The sequence below is a fragment of the Heloderma suspectum genome, chromosome 1 (genome assembly GCF_057233095.1).
Source record: "Heloderma suspectum isolate Gila_16-S chromosome 1, 16-S_ref, whole genome shotgun sequence".
NCBI classification, from domain to species: Eukaryota; Metazoa; Chordata; class Lepidosauria; order Squamata; family Helodermatidae; genus Heloderma; species Heloderma suspectum.
The window spans coordinates 289,799,047-289,820,256 of NC_139458.1; the positions used below are offsets into that span (position 1 = coordinate 289,799,047).

A 21,210-nucleotide genomic window follows, 5' to 3' on the forward strand; every position below is an offset into this window, starting at 1 on the left:
CTTATGGGACATTTTTATGGGGTACTTTCTTGTCAGATCTGCTAAACATATTTATGCAATTCTATGTCCCTGTCCAACTCTGGTTTATATAATGAGGCTGTAACCCTATACCAACTTACCTGGGAGTAAGCCCCATTGAAGTTGATGGGACATGTATAGGATTGTGCTGTGAGTGACTATTGCTATTTAAACAATTTACAGTGCAATCCTATACATATCTACTCTGAAGTAAATCCCACTGAGTTCAATAGGATTTACTTCTAAGTGAGTGTGTATCAGACGGCAGCTTGAACAGCCAATGCACTAGGTATATTTGCATTAAAAGGGGGCAGGGGGAAATGCATAAATCCATTTACTTCCTAGGGGTGACTGCCCTGTGTTGATAATACTGTTAGATATTGTAAAATATATAAAGAAAATAACTATAACGCATCCTCTTGAACTGTGCTGTAATTTTGAATGTTAAACTGGAGCGTACCAAAGAGTTTGGTTTGGACCCTATACATTTCTATTGAAATCTCATGTCTGCCCCACACCACAAGTGCCTAGGGTGGCCATGTGTCCCCTTTTACAGAGGACAGTCCTCCATTTGAAGGGCTGCCAGAAGGCTGTCCTCTATTTTGAAGGTGCCCTCTGTTTGAACGGCTGTCCAGTCCAAGTCCCGTTTAAAGATAAAGACCCATCCGAAGGAAGAGCTGGGCCTTGAAGCTGCCCATCAACAGCACCTGGATGGCAGATTGAACATGGGACACAGGTCACCTGATCACAGTCTTCTACACTATGGTGAGATGTACTGTATTTCTATTTAAATTATTTATAAATTTGCATGTTTAAGGTAAATTAGTATATGTAAATCTTAATGCAAATTGGTATCCTCTTTTTTGGGTGATGCATTTCCTCTTTTTTGGCGATTCATAAGTGGCCACGCTAGCCTAGCATGCATGGCACTGTCCAGGCCCAGAAGAGCTTTCTCACCAGCTAGCACAGTTCCAACAGGGCTAGTCCTACCTAGGCCCTATTTAGGCAGAGTGTGGCAGCTGCCTCAGGCAGCTGATTTGGGGTGTCACAAAAGGGCAGCAAATGGTATGTATGTATGCATTTTTCTGCCAGGAAGGAGGAGAGGAGCTTGTGCCATTTTCTGCCTCAAGTCCCAAAGAACTCACCCATCTTTGGGTACTTTGTCTTGTGGGTGGGGTGGGGTGGGGACATTTGCTGCTCATTTTGCCATTCTGTGGCAATTACCCTTAGGCCAAATATTATGGAAGGGAAGTGAGAAAATGCATTGATGAGACACACACCTTAACTCGCTTATCCCCATATATGCAAAACAGGTCTTCCATCAAAAGGCCTGGGACATAGTTTGGGAATATAACCAGGTGCCTTTCATTTTTCTGGGATATGGGTTTCAGTTACTGAAAGAGTTCTTGACTGGGTCCTTTCAGTTCTGAGTTCTATGCTTTAAACTATAATTCCTAGTCTCTTGCAATATTCCCCAGATATATTACTTCAGTGCATTATATATGAGGAGCAATTAGATGCTTAGCAATCAGTGAAGTGAGCAGGTTGGTTATTCTCTTTAGTTTTCAGGTCACTGTGACCATTTCTGTCAATGACCAGCCCTTCAACATTTTTATAAAGAAAGATGATCCTTCGGTTGCAAGAACCTGGTACGAGCAAGATGGCTTGTGATTAGTAAGCGAAAGAAGTAAAACATGCACAATTATGTCTAAAGACTCATTCCCAAATGAATCAAATCAATGATCTCGGTTGTGCACCTGCACGAACAAACTAGCAAGCAGCTGACGGTCGAGACACCAATTAGACAACAAGAGAGTGTGTGATATCTATTCGCATGGGTCAATGGCAAAGAACAGACGTGCTAGGTTCTGCTTGAAAAGAACAGCAGATTGGGCAGGTCATGGACAAATGTAAGGGCACACAAGACAGATTAGTTATCCTCTACCATGACAAAGTTTCATCAGCCTTTCAAGCAGATTAAATCCATACTTTGTCATCATGACATACTCAAGTGTTGGTTCTGTTCTCCTCCTCCTCCAAACTACAGTGACTCCCTCACAACTGGGGTTGGGTGGGGGGCTCCAGACCACCAGACCCAATGTAGTGGCTCCTTCAGAACTCACTGTGTGGCAGCACTGTGTGAGAAATCTGCTTGATCAGATGGGGTGGGGGGTTCTCTAATCCACATCACTCAGAAATGGATGCAAATCAGACACATTTTGCATTAGAAAATCGGCACATTTCCAGACTTGCGATACATTCCATAGAATAGGAAAAGCATGTCTGATAAGTGCACACTTTTGAAAAGTATACAAAGGAAATGCGTACATTTCAAAAATGAGCATAAACACACTTATACTGCTGATCAGTTTATATGAGTACAAACACACTTAGCCAATGGGTGGATGCATATAAAATGTGTATAATTTGAAGGATGTGCACAAAAATGTGAATTCTTTAAATTAAAAAAGAGCAAAAACCATACAGATTTTTTTCCATGAAAAAAAATCTGCATGGAACTGGCAGAGAATGGACTTGGAGGTGGGAAATGGAAGGAGTTCACCAAAACAGACCTAGCAGATCCGCCCATCACTAGTGGCAGCACGGTTTGGTGAGACGGTCATCCATTGTCTACAGGGCTAAGTGAGGGGAGTGTTCACACAGAGGCAGAAAAAATGGAGCTCACCCACCTTCGTACCAACAAGGTGCTAGAAAAAGAAAGCACTCCAGTTCACTGAATTCATTTTGCTTACTGTATGTTGTTCAGTTGTTAAGTGGTGTCTGACTTCATCAGAGGCAACTCCTTTCCCACAAATTGAAATATGTATGGTTAACTTTCATCTCCTTTGTAACAAGTTCCTTTTCTTTGGGGAAATATTCTCTCAAAAGGAAAAGGAGCTTTCTATGTAGGAGACAAGAAGTGAGCAGCAGACATTTGCTTCTGAGGAAGAAATCTTGTACTCCAATATGCTTAACACAATTTAAGTGTTTCTGTAAATAAATTACTTATAATTAGGCCTGTGCATGGACCCCTGCTCCACTTTGGATGCCAATTTGGACCTTCTGAAGCAGCCCACTTTGCTTCAGACCAATTTGGATCTAATCTGCTTTGCTTTGGATTTGGATTCGAAGTGAGATTCGGATATCTAAATTATTCGGATTTGATGTTTTCCCATTGACTTGCATTGGAAAACAGAAATGGTGATAACATTTTCAGTTTTCATTATAAATACAGGAAATTTGGGGTCCAGGTGGCCCCCATGGAGGTCATCCTACCTGCCAAATTTTGGACAGTTTAGCATGGTTGTTTTTGTGCTAGGCATAGGTAAAATTTGATTCTTCCAACAAAAACTCTCAAAGCAAAGAGGTATAACTTTTCATTGGTTGCACAGAAGCGCATGAAATTTGGCTACCTGTCAGCCCCCATGGAGTCTACCTGCCAAATTTCAGACAGTTTTCCCAGTAGTTTCTGTGCTAGGTACAGGTAAAATGTGCTGTTTTCAGAAACTCAAACCAAAGGTCATAAAGGGATAATCAGAGAAGTTTGGTGATTTAAGCAGCAATTAGTAGGAGGTCACTATCCTTAATCTCTGGTGTAGGTTTCTTTGAAGTGCAAAGTTGCCCCTCTCCCCTAGTACTACTGTCCTATTCAGCTTCACAGTGGATGACCTCAGGCTCTCTTTGGCTGAATGGAATACACATTACCTGGGGAAAACAGGCTGGCAGGCAGGCTGGCAGAGTAGTTTTGTGCTATGTGCTTTTTACAAACTCTCAAAGCAAAGAGCTATAACTCTTCACTGGTTGTGCAGAGGTGCATGAAATCTGGACAACAGGCAGCCTCCACGCCAAGACCCCGAAGACGACTCATATTGGGCTTGCTTTGCCACACAGGGTTGTATTAGTTTTAAATAATATATGTTAATTTGTGTAGTGCTTTGCCGACTGTATTTTGAAATGTAGACTTGTGTGTAGTGCTTTGCCACACACTGTTTGCTTGACTGCAACATAAATGTGTACACACATACACACAGGCTCACAAGAGCAAAAGAAAAGCAAATACAGAACTACCTACAAGCAAAGAAAAGGGGTTTTCATTAATTAATTTATTTTTAGGGGAAAGATATAGAGTTCAAAAATGGGAAAGGAAAGAATACAGGAACTGAGAAGGGGGGGAGCCAAGAACAAGGAAAGAAAATTATGTATATATATAATGTTGTTGTTGTTTTTAAAATAAAGGATCTAGAAAGAAATGCGAAACTACTAAGGAATGGTTGAAATGAGAAGGATGGGTGGGGGGCCAAGAACAAGGCAAGGCAACTTAAGTACTTTTTAAATGTTTTTGGTTTCTTAAATAAAGAATCTAGAAAAGAAAGGGAATAGCTGAATTGAGAAAGGCTGGGTGGGAACAACAAAGTTTCAGTACAACACACGCGCACATGCACTTGCATGCGCACACGCACACACGTCTAGCCAACTAACCAACTCTAACCAGCTCTCTCACTCACAATGAAACAAATGTAGGCTGATCGCCAATATATACAGTATTCCCCCCCCCCATCCTGTCCTCCAACACTGTCACTGATTGGAGACTGCTGGGTTAAGTTCAACCCTAATTTGGCAACTAGACTTGCCATTTGCCAAAGCTCACCATTTTCCCCCTCCCTCCTCCTCCTCTCCCCTTCTCCCCTCCCTGATCTTTCGCAAGTTGATACATTTAGAGACAGGCTGTATGAGCTTCAGAATAACTCTGAATCTCTAAGGTGGACCAAGGTGCTTCGGCAATGACCTGCTTCACTTCAGACTGCCTCGGTGCTGGTCTGATCTGCTTCAGATCCCAACGAGGCACCCCAAAGCAGCATGATTTGCTTCGGTATTCAGATTCAGCACTGAAGCAATGCACAGCCCTACTTCTAACACCATTTGGACATTTGCCTCTGTTTGCCTGGCCTGAACATTCCCCTGTACCCTCACTTCCTTGGATTTCCAAATGCCAAATGACTGCCTTGCCTTATGCCCAGATTAATAGATGGTCTATGGATGCAAAGTAGGACAGGCTCCATTTTGTTGAAGTGCTTTGAAAACAATGTGTACTTTACACACAAAAAGTAGAAAACAAACTACATAGGGTTGATTTATGGGATGAAGGGAGAGGAAAGACTAATGTGTTTTAAAAGGCTGCAGGAGAGGAAGAAATTCAACAGGTGAACATGCCACCACAATTCATGGAGATCCCCTCCAACCTTACGTAGATTGTCTGCTTTTTGCAAACCTATAATTCCTGTCCCTTGAAAACCTAGAAGATAGGTAGAAATCCAACAGGCAAAGCCTTTCCCATCACTAAAAAAGGAAATTCTCAAGGCACAATCACAAACAATTCCAACAAGAAGAAAAGGTGGAAGACAACAGAAGAAGCCAATGTGGCTTCACAAAAAGCTTAGGGATGACCTGAAAACAAAAAAGGACACATATAGGAAGTGGAAAGAAGGCCAAGTAACAAAGGAAGAGTACAGGCAGATAGCACAGAATTGCAGGGATGACGTCAGGAAGGCTAAAGCTGAGAACGAGCTGAGGTTAGCGAGGGATGCTAAAAACAACAAAAAGGCTTTCTTCAGCTACGTGCATAGTAAAAGGCAGAGGAAAGAAATGGTTGTTCAGCTATTAAATAAGGATGGCAAAACGATAACAGATGACAAAGAAAAGGCAGAGGTGCTCAATTCCTACTTTGGCTCAGTCTTCTCCCAAAAGAGGGTCTATGACTCCCCTGGCAAAGGCGAAGTACGGGCTGAAGGGGCAGGATTGCAGCTTGAGATCGATAGGCATATGGTCAAGGAACACCTAATGACCTTGAATGACTTCAAATCTCCAGGGCCAGATGAACTGCATCCTAGAGTAATAAAGGAACTGGCAGAAGAACTCTCAGAACCGCTGTCTATTCTCTTTGAGAAATCATGGAGGATGGGGGAAGTGCCAGATGACTGGAGGAGGGCTAATGTTGTCCCTATCTTCAAAAAGGGTAAAAAGGAGGAACCTGGGAACTACAGCTCAGTCAGTCTGACATCAATCCCTGGGAAAATTCTGGAGCAGATGATAAAGCAATCCATCTGTAAGCACCTTGAAAACAATGCTGTGATTACTCGAAGCCAACATGGATTTGTCAAAAACAAGTCCTGCCAGACAAATCTGATCTCATTTTTTGATCAAGTAACCTCCCTTGTAGACCGTGGGAATGCTGTAGACATCATATACCTCGACTTCAGCAAAGCTTTCGACAAAGTGCCCCATGATATCCTGATGAGCAAACTAGCTCGAAGTGGGCTAGATGAAACAACAATCAGGTGGATCCACAGTTGGCTACAGAATCGGACTCAAAGAGTGCTTATCAATGGGACCTTCTCAAACCGGGGAGAGGTAACGAGTGGGGTACCGCAGGGCTCAGTCCTGGGCCCAGTGCTCTTCAGCATTTTTATTAATGACTTGGAGGAGGAGGTGCAGGGAATGCTGATCAAATTTGCAGATGACACAAAATTGGGTGGGATAGCTAATACTTTGGAAGACAGAAACAAAATTCAAAGTGATCTGGATAGACTGGAGCGCTGGACAGAAAACAACAGAATGACATTTAATAGGGATAAATGCCAAGTTCTGCACCTAGGAAAAAGAAACCAAATGCACAGTTACAAGATGGGGGATACGTGGCTCAACAACACTACAAGCAAGAAGGATCTTGGAATTATTGTCGATCACAAGCTGAATATGAGCCAACAATGTGATGTGGCTGCAAAAAAGGCAAATGCTATTTTGGGCTGCATTAATAGAATAGAATAGAATAGATTAGATGGTATCACTCACTTGAGGAGGGAGTGATGCCATCAGCCCTCAAGGAGGCAGTGATAAGACCGCTCTTAAAGATCCTCAAGTTCTGAACAACTTTCGCCCAGTCTCAAATCTGCCATTTTTGGGCAAGGTGATTGAGCGGGTGGTGGCGGTGCAGTTGAAGGCACACTTGGAAGAAACTGATTATCTAGACCCATTTCAATCGGGCTTCAGGCCTGGGCATGGGACAGAAACGGCCTTTGTCGCCTTGGTGGATGATATGAGGAGGGCTCTGGATAGGGGTGAATGCTCCTTCCTTGTTCTCCTCGACCTCTCAGCAGCTTTTGATACCGTTGACCACGGTATCCTCCTGGACCGCCTGGAGGGGTTGGGCATTGGAGACACTGTATTGCAGTGGTTCCGGTCCTTCCTCTCCGGCAGGTACCAGAGGGTAGCACTGGGAGAGGAGGTTTCGGACCCGTGGCCACTTACTTGTGGGGTGCCACAGGGTTCCATCCTCTCCCCGATGCTATTTAACATCTATGTGAAGCCGCTGGGGGCTATCATCAGGAGGTTTGGGGTGCAGTATCATCAATATGCGGACGACATGCAGCTCTACCTCTCATTCAAATCTTCACCAAGGTTGGCCGTAGAATCCCTGTCCAAATGTCTGGAGACGGTGAGTGGCTGGATGGGGAGGAATAAGCTGAAGCTGAACCCTGACAAGACCGAGGTACTTTTGGTGGGAGACAAGAGGAGGCTGGGGGATGTTGACCTGGTGTTGAATGGGGTACAGCTACCCTTGAAAGACCAGGTCCGCAGCCTGGGGGTCATTTTGGACTCCCAGCTGTCCATGGAGGCTCAGGTGTCAGCTGTGAGCCGGACAGCGCTGTATCAACTCCATCTGATACGGCGGCTGCGCCCCTTCCTTCCCGACCATCTGCTCCCAGTGGTAGTACATGCCCTGGTCTCCTCTCGTTTAGACTACTGTAATGCGCTCTACGTGGGGTTACCCTTGAAGATGGTTCGGAAGCTGCAGCTGGTACAGAACGCGGCGGCTCGCCTGATTAAAGGCAGCCGCCGGCGAGATCACATCACTCCAGTGCTGAAGGAGTTGCACTGGTTACCAGTTGTTTTCCGGGCCAAATTCAAGGTGTTGGTTTTGACCTTTAAAACCCTATATGGTTCCGGCCCAGCCTATCTTAAGGAGCGCCTCCAGCAACACCAGACAGGCCGCTTAACAAGATCAGCCTCGGATGGCCTTCTCTCTGTCCCATCAGCCAGGACAGCTAGACTGGTGGGGACGAGGGAGAGGGCCTTTTCTGTGGTGGCCCCCACTCTGTGGAACTCCCTCCCTAGGGAACTCCGTCATGCCCCCTCTTTAATGAGCTTCCGTCGTGCATTAAAAACGTGGTTGTTCAGGCAGGCATTTGGGGTGGGTTAGGGTATTTTAAAAAAAATTTATGGTAGAATTTTATTGTTTTAAATTGTTTTATGGTATGTTGTACATCGCCCAGAGTGGCTGGGTGACCAGCCAGATGGGCGATTAATAAATTTAATAATAATAAATAAATAAATAAATAAATAAGCATAGCTTCCAAATCCCGGAAAGTACTAGTTCCCCTCTACTCAGCACTGGATAGGCCTCATCTGGAGTACTGTGTCCAGTTCTGGGCCCCACACTTTAAGAAGGATGCAGACAAACTGGAGAGGGTCCAGAGGAGGGCAACAAAGATGATCAGGGGACTGGCAACAAAGCCCTATGAAGAGAGACTGAAAGAACTGGGCATGTTTAGCCTTGAGAAGAGAAGACTGAGGGGAGATACGATAGCACTCTTCAAGTACTTGAAAGGTTGTCACAGAGAAGAAGGCCAGGATCTCTTCTTGATCATCCCAGAGTGCAGGACACGGAATAATGGGCTCAAGTTACAGGAAGCCAGATGCCGGCTGAACATCAGGAAAAACTTCCTGTTAGAGCAATACGACAATGGAACCAACTAGCTAGGGAGGTGGTGGGCTCTCCCACACTGGAGGCATTCAAGACGAGGCTGGACAGCCATCTGTCAGGGATGGTTTGGCTTGGATTCCTGCATTGAGCAGGGGGTTGGACTTGATGGCCTTGTAGGCCCCTTCCAACCCTACTATTCTATGACTCTGTGACTCTATGATTCTATGACTATACTTCCGCCACTTTTGCCTCACCTATAGAAGATTCTACAAACTGCAATCAGGAGCTGGAAGAATCACTAGAAAGTCATGGTAAAACTGTTCCTGGATTGTGCCACCTCAGATGGCACATACACGTTTGAATATTCCCCTGCACCAGGGGTGGGGGCTGTGTGGCCCTCCAAATGTTGTTGGACTTCAGATCTCATCATCCCTTGACCATTGGTCATGTTGACTGGGAATGATGGAGGTTAGAGTCCAACAACATCTGGAGGGCCACACATTCCCCACCTCTGCTCTCTAGGGATAAACATGTTATGCTTTTCATGGGCAGGAAGCTTTTTATTGAGAGAGTATTCAGTTATGCACTCTTCCATCTGCTGTCTGTTGCAGCATTCCAGGGACAGCTTTAGGATGCCTCTGTCCTCAGCAGGCACCCATATAGGCTAATCCCATATGTAGCCTTGGGGTCATTTAAAATATTATCTGATGTTGGGTCAGCTAATGCAACATCCCTCAGAGAAGATGCAGGAGCCCCCACCCACATTTAATGTAATGATACGTGTGAATACAAGAAGCAGAATTTCCTCATGCTTCTTGTGTTTGCAGATCCACTGCTACCCTCAGCCTCATATATGGATGGCTTATTCTTTCCAGGAAGAATTCAGCCTTCTGGCCATTTTCTTCTCCATTAGCCAACTCACACCGTGGACTTTCCCTTCCCCTGCTGATCATAACCCACAGTAACTTTACAGACATATAATAATGGTGCCCATGTAGTTGATGCTTACCTGGACAACAGTAAATCTACAGTAGTATTCTCAAACCTGGTGCCTTCCAGATGTGTTGGACTGTAATTCCCAGCCAGCATGTCCACTGGCAGTCCAACACATTTGGAGGGCACCAGGTTGGAACAACTGCTCTACCTGTTCCAGACGTTCCCTCCTGTTGGGTTTTTTTCCTTTTCTTTTTCCTCCAGATTTCTCCAATCCACACCATCAGGAAATGGATGTGAACTGAATGCAATTTGCATCCAGAACTCCATATGTTTCCAGACTTGCAATGCACTCTGCGGACCAGGAAAAGCATATCCTCAAATTGTGCACGTTTGAAAAGTGCATGAAAAAAAGTGTAGAAACACACTGTACTCAATGCATGGTTGTGTACAAAAAATTGAAACAATTTGAAAAATGAAAAGGAGCCTGGGGAAGGAGGACCAGCCAGCAGCTGCACCAGGCGGAGCCTGAGCCTGCTTCTGCCCCCGCCCACAGGTGCTTAAGGCGGGGCTGCCAGAGGCAGTGCCTCGGCGTTGCACCAAGTGCGACACTAAGTGTGCACTTAGCGTCGCACTTGGAGTTGCGTAGGATCTGAAGTCCTACCCACCTGCCTCTCCAGAGACACCAGCAGCCACAATACCAGCAGCAAATAGCTGCTGCAGCTGCTGCTGCAGAGGGCAGCAGCTTTAAAGACAAGGGGAAAGGGGCAAACGTGGACTTTATCTGCTCCTTCTTAGCTGCTGTTCTCTTTTATCTCTTTTATCTTTTATATTCTTTTAAACTGTTGTGCATTTTATATCCTAACATTTTAATATGTGCCTGGGAGGACTACTGGGCAACTCAGGGGGTCGGGGAGGTGCCACCATAACTGTGGTCACGGGCAGGGGGAGGTATGGCGCTGGGGGATTAACAGGCCAGCTGAGGAGAAGAGGGGCTAGACACCTTACAGCTGTCCCCTCTTCTGGCTCTTCCCCCAACCTGATGGTTCCTGGCAGCCTTACCAGTCTGCCCTCGGGTCTGGTGGTGCTGCTGCTGAATGCCAGGTAGGCCCAAAATAAAATCTCCCTCATCCATGATTTGATTGTGGATGACGGGGCTGATGTGGCATGTATTACTGAGACCTGGGTGGGGGAACTGGGAGGGGTCACTCTCTCCCAGCTGTGCCCTCCTGGGTACTCGATGCAGCACCAACACCGACTTGAGGGTCAGGGAGGGGGGGTTGCCATGGACTATAGGAATTCAATCTCCCTCTCCAGGCTTCCTGCTCATTTGAGTGCAGATCTTGAGTGTTTGTACCTTGTGTTGGGTACCCGGGACAGATTAGGGATTCTGTTGGTGTACCGCCCACCCCGCTGCCCATCAGAGTCCCTGCCTGAGCTGACAGAGGTGATCTCGGACTTGGTGTTGAAAACCCCCAGGATGATGGTCCTGGGGGATCTCAACTTCCATGCCGAGGCCGCTGTATCCGGGGCTGCTCAGGACTTCATGGCCGCCATGACAACCATGGGGCTGTCCCAACATGTCATCGGCCCAACGCATATAAAAGGACACACGCTTGATCTGGTTTTCTTGACTGGGCAGGAGGATGGTGATCTGAAAGTGGAGGAATTAACATCTGTCCCTTTGTCATGGTCAGATCACTTCCTGCTGAGGTTTAGACTCCTGGCGGCCTTTCCCCTCTGCAAGGGTGGGGGACCTATTAAAATGGTCCGTCCCCAGAGATTAATGGATTCTGATGGATTCCAGAGGGCCCTGGGGGATTTTCCTGCTGGTATGGCTGGTGCTCCTATCGAAGCCCAGGTCGCTCTGTGGAATGCAGAGATGACTCGGGCGGTTGACACGATCGCGCCCAAGCGCCCTCTCCCTCTGAGCAGAGCCTGGCCAGCTCCTTGGTATACACCTGAGCTGAGAGCAATGAAGCAAGAGGGGAGATGGCTAGAACGCAGGTGGAGGAAAACTTGTGCTGAGTCTGACCGAACACAGGTAAGAGCCCACTACTCTGTGGCGGTGAGGGTGGCAAAGAGACAGTTCTTTTCCACCAGCATTGCATCTTCTCAGTGTCGTCCAGCGGAGCTTTTCTGAGTGGTTTGTGGCCTGTTACGTTCTGGGCCAGGGAGAGAGATGGTGGAACCCTCGGTAGCATGCTGTGACAAGTTTGCACGGCACTTTGAGGATAAAGTCGCTCAGATTCATCATGAATTGGACACCACCATTAATGCAGTTCCATTGGTAGAGGCGTTCAGAGCACCGTCTGGTCAAGTTTTATTGGATGAGTTTCAGTTACTGAGGCCTGAGGATGCGGACAAGGTGCTTGGCCAAGTCCGATCGACCACTTGTGTGCTTGACCCTTGCCCTTCATGGCTTATTAAATCAAACAAGGAGGGGTTGTCCGGCTGGGTCCAGGAGGTTGTAAATTCCTTCTTGAGAGAGGGAGTGGTGCCTGCTGCTTTAAAAGAGGCAGTAATTAGACCACTCCTGAAAAAGCCTAACCTGGACCCAGAGGATGTTAACAATTATAGGCCAGTGGCCAACATCCCCTTCCTGGGCAAGGTGCTTGAGCGGGTGGTTGTAGGACAGCTCCAGGCACTCTTGAATGAAACGGATTATCTAGATCCATTTCAATCGGGCTTCAGGCCTGGTTTTGGAATGGAAACTGCCTTGGTCGCCCTGTGGGATGACCTCTGCTGGGAGAGGGACAGGGGGAGTGCGACCCTGTTGATTCTCCTGGACCTCTCAGCGGCTTTCGATACCATCGACCATGGTATCCTTCTGGATAGGTTGTCTGGGTTAGGAGTTGGAGGCACTGCACTACAGTGGTTCCGCTCCTACTTGGATGGCCGATTCCAGAAGGTGGTGCTGGGGGATTATTGCTCTGTGCCATGGCAATTGTGCCATGGGGTTCCACAGGGCTCTATTTTATCCCCCATGCTGTTTAACATCTACATGAAACCACTGGGGGAGATTATCCGGAGGTGTGGGCTGAGGTGCCATCAATATGCGGATGACACCCAGCTCTACCTCTCTTTCTCATCAAAACCAGGTGAGGCAGTGGCTGTTCTGAATCAGGGCCTGGGCACGGTAATGGACTGGATGAGGGCTAATAAACTGAAACTCAATCCAGACAAGACAGAGGTACTGTTAGTGGGTGGTTCGTCTGCCCGGCTAGGTGATATTCAACCTGTTCTGGAGGGGGTTGCACTCCCCCTAAAGGATCAGGTTCATAGTTTGGGGGTGCTCTTGGATCCAGAACTGTCACTTGAGGCACAGGTGAACTCAGTGGCACGGAGCACTTTTTATCAGCTTAGGCTGGTATACCAACTACGCCCTTATCTGGACAGAGATAGCCTAGCTACAGTTATCCATGCTCTGATAACTTCTCGTCTGGATTACTGCAATGAGTTATACGTGGGGTTGCCTTTGAAAACGGTCCGGAAACTTCAGCTGGTCCAAAATAGGGCAGCAAGATTGTTAACAGGGACTGGCCTGCGAGCTCATATTACGCCAGTACTTTTCCAGTTGCACTGGCTGCCAGTCCATTTCCGGGCCCGATTCAAAGTGCTGGTGTTAACATTCAAAGCCCTTAACGGCTTGGGGCCAGGTTACCTGAAGGATCGCCTCCTCCCATATGTGCCTGCCTGGACCTTCAGATCATCATCAGCGGCCCTTCTCTGTGAGCCCCTGCCAAAAGAAGTGAGGTGGGTGGCTACTAGGAGGAGGGCTTTTTCTGTTGTGGCACCCCGGCTCTGGAATGAGCTCCCTAGTGAGGTTCACCTGGCACCTACATTGTATTCCTTTCGGCGCCAGGTGAAGACCTTTTTATTTTCCCAGGCATTTTAGCATTTTAGCTTTCTAAATTTTTATCTTTGCTGTTTTAAATCTGTATTTTAAACTCCTGCACTGCTGCTAGGTTTTATTGTGGTTGTATTGTTATAGTGTGGTTTTAATGTTCTATATATTTTAAATTGTTTTATTGTGTGTTGTTTGGTTTTAATTTTTGTGAACCGCCCAGAGAGCTTCGGCTATTGGGCGGTATAGAAATGAAATAAATAAATTAATTAATAAATTAATTAATAAATTAATAAAAATGTGCACAAAAGTATGCACATTTTTCGAACTATGTGGGTTTTTCCCCATAAAAAGCAACAACATTTGCATGGAACCAGCATGGAACAGACTTTGAGGAGGAAAAGCAGGAAACAGCTTGACAGATCTGCTCACTGCTAGTTGTCTCCCTTTTGTCTTAGATGGCACTTGTATTGTAGATTCAGCTTTGTCATAATCTCCTAACCCAATAGAGGCTGCTTGTTTTCTGACCAACCAGAACACTTTGCTTCCATTGCTAGGATTAAGCTCCCCTTTGAAAATCCTTGGAATTATCAGTCTAGTTAAATTTAAACAGCCCAATCCACAGCCATGCTGTGCTGAAGGCTGTAAAATATTTTGGTTCTTCCAATGTTAGTGGGATTAAATCAATTTTAATCACAGTAATCTGTCTTAACTGGATCACAGTCTAAGTATGTTTGAATTTTGAACTGGGGGTGGAGGGAGGAATCAGAGTTGCAAGAGATTAGAAGGGGAACTGCTGAAGACTAGAAGGCTTTCAGGAAAGCTGCAGGAACTGGAAAGAAAGGACTAAGGACATGAGTAATCATGGCTACAAGTTAATCAAGAGTTATGGGATTTTGTTTTAAAGCCACACGTATTAAATGCATGAGCAGAAACCTTTTATTAATGTGGATACTTCCAATTTGCTGTGTTTTCACTGAATCAATATAGCAACCCACCATTAAATGGGGAATAGGAAGTTAATTGCTATTATCACTAGCTGCCAGCCTCCTTGGTTTGTGATCAATTGACAGTTACTTATTATTATTTCAGCAGCGTTACTTAAAATTCACATTGGCTCTCTGCCATTACATTCACTGGGCTTTGAGTAAACTTCCTGTATGTGCTGGGAGCATTGCTTTATTGATGCATCATCTGTATCACACATTTAAAGAGGACACTGAGATCATGCACTAAGGTAATAAGTACGGGAGACATAAATCTCCTATGTGCAGTTTGGCAGCCATGCTAAAGTGGCTTATGTTACTCTTCCTTAATTTAGAAAATCCTTTTTAAAAGGGCCTTAATTGCTTAAAAAGTTAATAAATAGGAACATGAATACAAAATGAACATAATTTGAAGCCATCATCAACAGGGGTTCACACATTTTGGTTGGCTTTGGTAGCCAGCTAGGGATGTGTGGTTGCTGGAACCCTACCTGTCCTCCAAGAAGTGGGGTCTTCAGGGACAACCCCTGCTCCCCTCTCCAGCTCTAAGTAGGGATGTCATGAGTGCCTGGCTGGGTCTGGGAGGCTAGCTGGAGTCTGGGAACAGCCCAGAGTTGTCATCTTTGTGCACACCCCAACCACTCTCACTATCTTCTACTTTCAAGAAGATGGAAAGAGCAGTTGGGGCGAGCGTGGTGTTGAGAACTCATCCTGCCCCCACTGGCTGTTAAGCCCTTCATGCACAGCTGGGGCAGGATGAGGCCTTGGGGCCATGCATGCCCCAACCACTCTAGCCATCTCCTCCTTGCAAGGAGGAGATAGCAAGAGCGGTTGGGGCATGCGCAGCACCAAAGACTCCTCCTCCCTTGCCGGCTGTCAGGCCCTTAGCAGCCAGCTGGGGAAGGATGAGACCTTTGTGCTACATGCATCCCAGGTGCTCTTGCCATCTCCTCCTTGCAAGGAGGAGATAGCAAGAGTGGTTGGGGTGTGCATGGTGCCAAGGACTCCGGCAGTCACGCCCTTGTGCAAATACAGCCCTAATGCACACAAGGGCTTGACTGCTGGACTCCTCATCACAGAGAGGAGGGGCAGTTTGCACAGCTCAGGGGTAGAAACAATTTGGATGGCTTTAAAAGGGTGTTAGACAAATTCCTGGAGAAGAAGGCCATCAATGGCTACTAGTCCTGAAGGCTATATACTGCCTCCAGTATCAGAGGCAGGAAGCCTATGTACACCAGTTGCTGGGGAACATGGGTGGGAAGGTGCTGTTGCACTTGTGTCCTGATTGTGGATTTCCCAAGGGCACCTGCTTGGCCACTGTGTGAACAAAAAGCTGGACTAGATGGACCCTTGGTCTGATCCAGCATGGCTCTTCTTATGTTCACCTCAGATGTGCAGTGCCAAAACAAACCCCAGTCCACCCTTTCAGGAATCCTATACTCACTTACTTGCTAGTAAGCCCTATTGAACTGAAAATGGCTTATTTCTGGATAGCCATCTATAGGATTGTGCTGTAAATATCTTAAGGAAGAACTAAACCTAACAATCATACCCTATATTCTTTTGATTACAATTGTTTGCAATTCTTAACTCAGGAGAGGGCAACCTCCAGCTCACAGACCTAAATTAGCTGATGGGGTTGCCCAGGTGAGCACTCTCCAGAAGACCCTTCTCAAGCCCTGCCCACTTCCCAAGCCCTGCCCCCCCTGGCTTGAGGAAAGGAATGCTCATGTTATCTCTGATCCTAATGGGAGAGTGAAAGGTGTGAAGAGAACCCCTTTGTTATCTCCTTTTTATCTCTGTTGAGGCTTGCAGGACTGGGTCAGCAGGGCCTAGGTCCTGCAAGCCCCAGCGGAGTCCCTTCCTGCACTCCTCGCATCTGAATTGGGATTCGAGTGGCATGGGAAGGAGGCACCTGACTTGGCTGGAGTTTGCTGGAGCCAGCTCCTGCAAGTGCTGGACAAGTCACTTTCTCCATGCAGAGGGAGGAGCAAGGAGGAAAAAAATGGGCGGGTTGGACTTGATATCAGGGCATGGGGTTTCATGGTGAGTCCCTGCCCCCCTGACATCTTCCAGCCTGCTGACGTGGTCCAGAGGGACAATCCCCCCGCCCCGCCAGACCAAATTAGGTTGCTCTCCCCTGTCTTAGCTTAACTGAAGTGAATCGTAAAACTCACTTCACTTGGGGGGGTACTTCCATGACAATGGAAGAAGAAGCGAATGGAGGAGTACCCGATTTTTTAAAAAGGAATCTGCTTTGCTGCATTTTGGTCCATGCAGGGCTCCATGAGCAAGTGCTCCACACGCACCAGTGAAAATCACTTCATAGAACATACGTCCAGGTGGAGGTGAGGGTTGGAATGAATGTCACCTGACTGGCAGGGGCTGCTCAACCAATAAGAGAGGCTTCCCCCTGTTCCCCTCCTTTCCCCTGAAAGTCCAGATGCACCTGCATTTCAGGAGCAAGCCTCATTGAGCACAATGGGAGTTACTTCAGAGTAGACACACATATGCTTGTGCTGGGAAAGATGCGGGGTGGAGAGAACACAGGGATGGGAAACCAGCCCCTATTCCAACCAAACCAATACTGCACAGGATCTCTATAACGAGAGATCTTCACAGCTATAACGAAGCTGTGAAGTAGTTACTTCCTAAGGCAATAAACCAAACAATGGACAATTGGAGCCTCAAGATCACGCTTTAGAGCATTTAATGTGTTTTAAACTGTGCCATTTCAATTGAGGGGGATCTCTGTAAATTCTGATGTGCGCATTCAGGGGACAAGCCTCATTGAGCGCAATGGGAGTTACGTCTGAGTAGACACTAATTGGTTTGTGCTGGGAAACACAGGGACAGGAAACACCCCTTGACCAAGGTCACAATGAAAGGCACACCCTTGGGTAGGGCTAGCATACCTGAGGTCAATGCAGGGGTTGGGTCACACAGCAGCTATACTGCAGAGAACCCAACTTAAGGAAAAGAATTGGATTTTAAGCGGTCTCAGGAAATCTGGTTTTTCCGCGATAAGCTCCAGAGTGGCTGCTGGATGGCCACGATGTTATCTATCCCTAACGACCTCCAAACACAGCCATCTCGGAGTAAATTGCTGGTGGAGATACCCCCCAGGTCAGAATGAATTCTCTTAATATTTTTTAATGAATTTATTTCTTGCAGTTTCCTTTAACTCCAGGATTTTAGGATGAATGTTAATTACTACCTTTTCCTAGAGACCATCACACAGTGGATATCCATGTGCATCCTGATTTCAGATATTGTTGGATTCCAATTCCCATCGGCACCAGCCAGCATGCCCAATGGTGATGGATGATGGGAGTTGTAGTTCATCAGCATTTGGAGGGCCACAGGTTCCCTACAACTGAGCTAGAGCCTTTGTCCTGAATATGGGTCCTTTTTGGGGGGACACATTTTAAAAATTATTCTATGGCTGTTCAGACTAGGAGATAAAGTGGAAGAACTTGCAGGAGAATCTTCATGTCTTAGTATCAGTCTTTACATTGTGTGGCATTAACACTCAATAATATTAACTTCTCTAAAAGGAAAAAGAGCTGGCCTGGAAGGGAAAATGTGAGGTCATTTATATATTAGGTAGACAACTGATGAACACACACACAAAAGTGTTTGATCATCAACTGAATGTTATGTACTTAAGTAAAAACCTGATCATTAGTACAAAGTCACCAGAACAGTCATGACTCTCAAGTGTTGTTTCCAAGACTCAGATTATAAGGTACATAATCAAAGTCCTGAATTCTTCTACATTCTGATAACATCAGACAGTAGTAGGTTCCTATGTCATTGGAGATTAATATCCAGGTTGTGTATAAGAAGTAGATGCTCCTCTGTAGAAATTATCCACCCTCCCTCACTGCAACCATTTGTCACAGGGAAGATACTAAAGGATTTAATAAACCATCCTTTAGGTAGATCTTTGGAGAAAGGAGTTTTAATTGGCCTTTAGGGAGGCTGCTATCTCAGACTCCAAAGGAGAGGACTCATTTCTTAAGAAGTCTAAGAGAAACTGAAGAAAGATGGGAGAGAGGGCAGGAGTGAAAAAGAGGACAAGCATTCCATTGGGTGTTCTGTAAAATCTAAGATCAAATGAAAACTTGATATTGCTAAGAACTGCATTCAATTACTCATTGCACTTATTAAGGCAGCAGTGCTCCTAGCAAAGTTCAGGAATAGTCAGCATTCTTGGCCCTGTAGAATTTAGTGGAAAAATATATCCTTGCCATAAAATCTAACAGGAAGCCTATTTCATTTTTATTAATTTGGATCACAATACGTTTCGCCCACATAACCAGCAACATTTGTATAAAGAATGTATAGATAACCAAAGTTAAATAATAATGATGGTACTGGTGGATTAGATGCCCAGATTGATTAGCCATAAGCAGAAAAGTGGCCCGATCTTTTCGGTGATCAGACATTGCATGCTGCAAGGAAAGGACAGGGCAATTGTCCTATTAAAGATCTCTTCCATCTTTCTGGTGCAAATTAGGGTAAAAGAAAACAATAAAAATAAGCATCTTTGCATTTCTCAACCTCTTTGCAAGTGATTCTGAAATTAATGTATCTACTGTCTGCCCAACCCCATCTTAAGCATGGTTTTTTAGAAGCCAATGCCCCTAGATTCCATCTGACATCAAGGCAAAGGATGGATGTGGCTGAGTATCTCAAAAGATGAAGAGGGAGGAAGCAAGAGCCAAGGAAAGAGAAGCAAGGCAGAGCCAGATGGGATGGGAAACTGAGGCTGGCACTTGTCCATCCATGCAGCTTATCTTCATGGCCACATATCTTTACACATTTAGGAAGCAATCCTATGGCCACTAGTCAGAGGCTAAATGGCCATAGGATATGTGGTTTTCCAGGAACTGACCTTGGAGCCCGTGCTCCGAGGTTGTTTCCCAGAGAACTGACCTCCCCCCCTCTCTGGAAGAGGAGCATGAAGAGGCGAAAATGGAGTGTTCTGGGTGGGAGGGCATTCCGGGGCAGGGAAGGAAGAAGTGCCGGTACAACACATCCTATGTGTCGTCCAGCAGCCTCCTCCCCTGCTCTGCCTTCCCGTGGCTAGACAGCCAAAATCGGCTGTCTAGCTGCAAATGCAGGGCAGGAGAAGCATGGAGGGGACGATTCCCTCCGTGCTTCTCCTGCCCTGCATTGGATAGGCGGTCGCCTCTGAGTTCGCCTCTGAGTTCCCAGCAAGAGTAATGTGTCTCTGATGTGTTTCATTTATGTGGCTTTGTTCCAATAACAACCTGCACAGTGAAGTAAAGATGAACCTTACAGAGAGCATCCATTTTTATCCCTCACATGGTCTATTTCAAAGGTGAATACAGTGTGCTTAGGCAGTCTTCATTTTTCCACAGAAGAACATGGAGGACTGGCCTTCAGTCCCCTTCATTTTGCTACTTTTTCTTATTCCCATTTAAGAAAGGGGCTTATGATGTAATAAATAATATGCACTTGCAATAAGACTTATACCCAGCAGCATGATACAGTGATAGTTCCCCCCAGTTTTACTCTAGAGTAGGTGCAGAGGGCCCAATCTGGAACTAAAAAGCCCCCCTTACCCTCATGTTATGGCCCTGATCCAGATTGGGGGTCTTGTGCCTACTCTGGAGTAAAAACAACAAAAAAGATGTCGCTGCTAGACCCAGGTTTAAAGTAATGCCTGTTTTGGCTCTTATTGTTATCTGCACCTTGTCCAAAAGGACTTCCTTGTTAATTTTATTGGAGGAAGGAGTTCTGTTTGTAAATTCCTTTGCCTGGATGTATCTGTATATTCACTCTATTGAAATGAATGGAGAAGTCAGCTAGCAAAATATCTAATTGTGCATGAGGGATTCTCTGACTATGGAGAAAGCACCACCAGCAGAAAACATTTATTTCACTTAAGTAGAGCTGCTTCTTGAATTTTTTTTAAACCTTGGTAGCTGGGCAGGGCCTCAGAGCAGAGGCCTGAGTGGGCCTGGTGTAGGAGACAAGTAACTGAGCCCAGCAGTTCCTGAAGGGTCCAAGATGAGGCCCAAAGTGGTGGTGAGTGTGCAGATTCACCCAAAGGTGGTCTACTTGTCGAATGTGTACCACTAAACATAACCAACTGAGGAGGGAAAATGGGCTTATGTTTGTGGTAACTGGTCTCATAACAACAAAAACCTTGCTTAGGCTCTTCTGATCCCTACCTCAAGTCAATTGGCAACCCTACTTTGGAGTGAGTTCTAAGGCGCTGAACCAATTGGCGGGGGGGAGGGAATAAAAATTTGTCTCACAGAATAATCAGGCATTTTTGAAAGTACTGTCATGAACTTAGGCAAGGTTTGAACTACTGGAAGCAATATACCAGGGGTGGGCAATTTGTGGCCCTCCATGTGTTTTGGCCTACAACTCCCATCATCCTTCACCATGTCTATGCTGGCTAAGGCTGATGGGAATTGTAGGCCAAAATATCTGGAGGGCCAGAGGTCGACCACCCCGCCATATATTCAATACATTATTTTTTAAAAAATGCATTTTATTGAAGTAGTATATAATATTCTAAAAAGGGTGAAGCATTTTGGGTGTAGTATGCTTGGATGTTTTTGGTTTTGTTGTGAGACAGCAGATACATACCTTATTGTTGTCGTATCAGTAAGACTAACAAC

The 21,210-nt window shown here is 45.9% G+C and overlaps 1 protein-coding gene across 1 annotated transcript in view; it reads right to left on the minus strand.

Annotated features, from left to right (window-relative positions):
* KHDRBS2 (KH RNA binding domain containing, signal transduction associated 2) overlaps positions 1 to 21,210 on the minus strand; it is a 510,624-nt gene that overhangs the window by 48,994 nt on the left and 440,420 nt on the right. The window lies entirely within an intron of this gene.